Here is a 6072-nt window from a genome sequence, read left to right as displayed (position 1 = left end):
AGATCCAAGGTGACGGTCATCTTGCCTGAAATCCCGCTAGAAAGAAGAACGAGTCCATAAAGAAGACGAACGGATGAAGCCGAACCAAGCGTAGACGAACGAATCCTCACGATCGCCACGAAACGGGAACTATCGAGAAGAAGCACACAACATGGTAAACACACCACACATATACATGACATGATGCTCAACCAAGTATGATGCAAGACAAGACTATATGAGCTACTCATGGCAAGAGATGATGCAAACAAGAACAACACATCAAAGCAAGTTTAAATGAGGCCGGAAACAACATATAACAATTCCGGTAGGTCCTCATATGCAAATTTAGAAATTGGTCCAGAACTGAATAAACCTTATGTTTAAGTTGTTAAACAGCAAGTTTAGATGCACCAAGATGATCTACACAAGATTCTAGTCAAGTTACAGATAAAGTTCATTTAATTTGGAGCTACGGCCTAGAAGATATGAGCAAAAAAAAGATACTCGAACTCCACCAACAAAATCTCGATGAACTCTTGAAGAATGAATTAAATCATGAAGAACTCCGATAACAAAAAGGATGATGAGATAGAATGAAGGATGAAAGAATAAGATGAGCCTTGCGATGATTTATATGGAGTTTCCGACGAAATGGCCGAGGAAATTTGAACTCCGGAAAAGAAAATATGAAAACACTTGGAACTAGAGTTTATTCATCACGAACAAACTCCGAAGGAAGGGATTACTTACTGGGGTGAAATAAGAATAAGATTTATTGTATGATTATCCTTCATCATATTAAATTGATGTCAAGCAATGGATTTTGCATACTACTGATTCTTCTTGAAACAGATTAAGGGGGGTATAGCATAAAACTTGAGAAAGTCTTCATGAACCACCGGTAGGATTCGAAAGAACGAATGGATTAAAATGATAATCAAGGAAAAAGAATCATGAAGGAACCACCATAAGAATTCGAAAATGACTGATGAAAGAGACTAAATCACCAGGAAGAATTAGAAGAACCAATCTTCTAGAGGGGATTTAGATGCAAAAGAACAAAGAGATCATGAGCTGATTAAAGAACACTTGAACGAAGCACCGGGATAATTGGATAACGGTAGCTGAAATGTGAGGACAAAGAATTCTTCTGGGACGATGGCCTCCGGTGAAAAGAAATGGAAAAACAACTCCTGACATACTCCCGATGGGTAAGAAAAGAATATCTGACAAATGGAATAATTCGCGAGGATAACATGAAGCTAGAACCACGAAACTTCGGGAGAACGAGCAAGATTTAGAGGAAAAACTCTTCTTCTATCTTCAAACGACGACGGAAAACACCACCAATATTACTGAGATACTCTGGGGGAACGAAAAGCGAAGAGGTTGAGGCAACAATGAAAATGATTTGAAATTGATCTTGGAAAAGATCTGACTGATGAAATCCATTCTTACGTCACACTTGAAAAAAATTGAGAATAACTCCAGGAAATTAGAAGAGTCAGGTAAGATCCTGGGAAAAGACCTGTGGGTTAGGGCTCACTAAAAGAAAAACACCGTTGGAAAGGGATTGTTGAAGAGATAGATGATGCACCAGAACAACTGAAATATTTGAATGAGGTGACCACCTCGAATTAATTGGAACACCGACGAATCTCCTAAGATGTCTTCCGAACTCCGGAATGATTGAATGGCGAGAGGGAAGCGAGGAAGGAGAACACTTGATCCAAGGAAAGAATATGATCAACTGAAAAAAAAACTTGAATTGAGTCCACCGGAGAAGAAAAAGAGATGAAGACTGACGAACAAAAACGAGAATTCACCGGTTGAAACAATTGATGGAAGACTGAAGAGGCTCCACACGAATGAAATTGATGGTCAAAACAGACTCAGACTCCGGGAAGAAGAGGGTGGGAGGGTGGGAAAACAAAGGCAACTTGGAAGGGGGAAGCTACGAATATCTTGAAGAGAAAACACCGGTTGAAATCATTGAGGAAAGAAAGAAAAGATTTCGCATGAGTAGGATGGATACTCGATTACAGACTCCAGCTCGGAGAAGGAAAGGGTGGGAGGGTGGGAAAAAGAAAAACAACTGAGGATTGAACTTGGCAAAGATGAAGAGGCTTGAGTCAAATTGACGAGAAATGCACCGGATGAAAAGAGCTGAGGAACAACGATTGAAAAACCAATTGCGTGATCCTAAAGAAAAATTTGAAGGGGAAGAGGAGTAATTCAAAACACCTCCGTCAAGATTCCTCACCAGAGCGACGAAGGGGCTGAGGAGTAAAAAGAATTCCTACTCTCCGATATAACTAGACTCCAAAATCAGTTTTCTTCTAGACTCAACGGTGGCAAAACTACACGATCAATCAAGGGGGCTCCTAAGGTCGGTCGAGGCTCTGATACCAACTTATCACGCCCAATATGCGACCCTAGCCAAGAGGAACTCTAAGGTCCCACCAAGGATAGACCCGCATATTGAAACGCTTTTGCAAGGTGGATATAATTACATCAACATTACATAATAGATGGGGATACATACAAAAGGCATACAATGCCACAAGAATACATCAATACATCATACATAAGATCAACATCTGGCTATGGATGAAACACAAACAGAAGCTCAAACGACATCCACCCTGCTAGCCCAGGCTAACGACCTGGAACCTATCCCCTGATCGAAGAAGAAGTAGAAGAAGAACTCCAAAACAAGCAAACATCGCTCTCGCGTCAAGATCATCGCATAACCTGCACCTGCAACTGTTGTTGTAGTAATCTGTGAGCCACGAGGACTCAGCAATCCCATTACCATGGGTATCAAGACTAGCAAAGCTTAATGGGAAAGGAAGGAATAAAGTGGTGAGGTTGCAGCAGCGACTAAGCATATATGGTGGCTAACATACGGAAAAGGGAGCGAGAAGAGAAGCAAAAGGAATGGTCGTGAAGCTAGCAATGATCAAGAGGTGATCCTGAACTCCTACTTACGTCAAACATAACCCAAAACCGTGTTCACTTCCCGGACTCCGCCGAAAAGAGACCATCACAGCTACACACACGGTTGATGCGTTTTAATTCGGATCTAGTGTCAAGTTATCTACAACCGGATATTAACAAATTCCCATCTGCCACATAACCGCAGGCACGGCTCTCGAAAGTTTATACCCTTCAGGGTGTCCCTACTTAGCCCATCACAAGCTCTCACGGCCAACGAAGGATATTCCTTCTCCCAGGAAGACCCGATCAGTCTCGGAATCCCGGTTACAAGACATTTCGACAATGGTAAAACAAGACCATCAAAGCTGCCCGATGTGTCGACAATCCCAATAGGAGTCGCACGTATCTCGTTCTCAGGACACACCGGATAAGCAAAGCGTACAGGTATCGACGTAACCCAAGTTGCCAAGGGATGGTCCCGCACGGTGCTCTAGTTTGGACCAATACTTAGACAAGCATTGGCCCGAGGGGGCTAAATAAAGATGACCCTCGGGTTAATTACTCCCAAGGGAAAGGTATAGGTGGTGGGAAAATGGTAAAACCAAGGTTGGGCCTTGTTGGAGGAGTTTTATTCGAGGCGAACTGTCAAGGGGGTCCCATAAATCACCCAACCGCGTTAAGGACGCAAAATCCGGGAACATAATACCGATATGACGGAAACTAGATTGGCAAGAGTGGAACAAAACACCAGGCATAAGGCCGAGCCTTCCACCCTTTACCAAGTATATAGATGTGTTTATAATATAAGAGATATTGTGATATCCCAACATAATCCTGTCCACCATGGAGCAATCTTCAACTTCACCTGGAACTAACAACACTATAAGAGGGACTGAGCAAAGCGGTAACATAGCCAAGCAATGGTTTGCTAGGAAGGGTGACAAGGTTAGAGGCTGACATGGCAATTTGGGAGGCTTGATAGAACAAGGGATAGGTAGCGCAACATAGCGATAGAACGAAGCAACTAGCATAGCAGTGATAGTAATGAGATCCAAGGTGACGGTCATCTTGCCTGAAATCCCGCTAGAAAGAAGAACGAGTCCATAAAGAAGACGAACGGATGAAGCCGAACCAAGCGTAGACGAACGAATCCTCACGATCGCCACGAAACGGGAACTATCGAGAAGAAGCACACAACATGGTAAACACACCACACATATACATGACATGATGCTCAACCAAGTATGATGCAAGACAAGACTATATGAGCTACTCATGGCAAGAGATGATGCAAACAAGAACAACACATCAAAGCAAGTTTAAATGAGGCCGGAAACAACATATAACAATTCCGGTAGGTCCTCATATGCAAATTTAGAAATTGGTCCAGAACTGAATAAACCTTATGTTTAAGTTGTTAAACAGCAAGTTTAGATGCACCAAGATGATCTACACAAGATTCTAGTCAAGTTACAGATAAAGTTCATTTAATTTGGAGCTACGGCCTAGAAGATATGAGCAAAACAAGTTAAACATGGCATTGATGCAAAACACATACAAACATCAATCAAACACCTCAAAACAAGCATGAAACATGATAATATGAAACTTCATGCAAAATCAAGCAAGTTTCATATAGAGCACACTCAAAACGGAGCAACGGTTGAACACATACACTATACAAGTTTAAAGGACAAGTTGTCCAAAACAGCAACTAGGCATCTAGCAAGCATCAAAACAATATGCTACAACATCTCAACGTGAAAACAAAAGACATTGGCATGAAGTACAGGTGAAGCATGACAAAACATGAACACTGAGCTATCTCCAGAAAACACTATAACATGCTCAAAAGGACATGGCAAGATTGCAAATAATAACAGTTTCAGGCTTAGCAGAAGTAACATCAGGTTGCAATGTTTAGAGCTATGAAACAACATGTTACAGGGAGCTATCATGGGAAACCAAGGCATGTAATGCTAGTTCTAAAGACAAAGAACAAAACTCCCTTACTGAACTTATTGCAAAGATCACCAGAAAAGATGGTAGGATCCATGCAAACATGGCAAATGATATGACAGATTCAGACATGGCAGGAACAACAATAAGTAGGCATGTTGGTGAGCTTGAACCACTCACCACAGAGCAATACATGGCATGGCAAGGCAACCAACAGTAAGAATACATGTTCATAGGGTGCATGGATCACTAACAAAGCTCATGGAAAAACTGAACTTAATGTTAACAGACTGACAGCAACATTATTTAGCAAGTTTTGGGCACGATAACAACAAGTTACAGCAGGCTATAAATGCAACCAGGGGCATTAATGGATAGAGCATGACATGTAAAACAAAACATCCTTAGTGAATATCCCCAGATTATGCATAGACTGACTTGTAGCAGCAGGTTTACATAACATCATGATATAGCAGATTCAGACTAGCAAAACAGCAACAGCAAGTACCCTACTTCACGAGCTCGATGCACTCACTACAAGACACACAAAAATACATGGATTGCACCACAGTGAAGATGGCATGACATAGCTCAAAACTGATGTAGACATCAAGCTCATAGGATGCACACACAAAATGCAATGAAAAAGACAAAACAACAAGTTCTGTTAACAGACAGCAGTTAACATCATATAGCACTCTTGCAACGATGATAAGGGCATCACGATGGACTCAAACAAGCATGTCACAATGGAATGAAATGTAAAACATCTCACAACGAACATTTTGCTATATTACACGCACAAAACGTAGTAGCACACATGAAATTATGGCATGTCAAAGTGTGCACCAGAATGTAGGAAATCGGGGACTTAGTGAAAAAAACAGAGCCGAGCGCAGTATCACTAGACGACGCCTAGGCGAGGCTTAGGCGGGGAGGCTCACCAGCGGGCCGCTGGGCCGGAGGGGAAGGGGAGGCTGGGCCGTGGCCCACGTGGAGGTCTCCCTCCTCCCGATCTCTCCTGGATCGGGGAAGAGGCAGGGCGAGGCGGCGGCGACCGTGGCCGGTGCTTCGGCGAACGGAGGACGGCGGCGACGATGGGAGGGACGGATCCGGCCCGAGGGCGCCGGATCTGGAGACGGCAGCGCGTGCGACAGTGGAGACGAGCGGCGCGGGGTTCGGTGAAGCGGG

This window comes from Triticum dicoccoides, chromosome 7B (assembly GCF_002162155.2).
Source record: "Triticum dicoccoides isolate Atlit2015 ecotype Zavitan chromosome 7B, WEW_v2.0, whole genome shotgun sequence".
Taxonomy (NCBI): Eukaryota; Viridiplantae; Streptophyta; class Magnoliopsida; order Poales; family Poaceae; genus Triticum; species Triticum dicoccoides.
The sequence above is the reverse complement of the archived record's forward strand: the minus strand, read 5'-3'. Positions refer to the sequence as shown.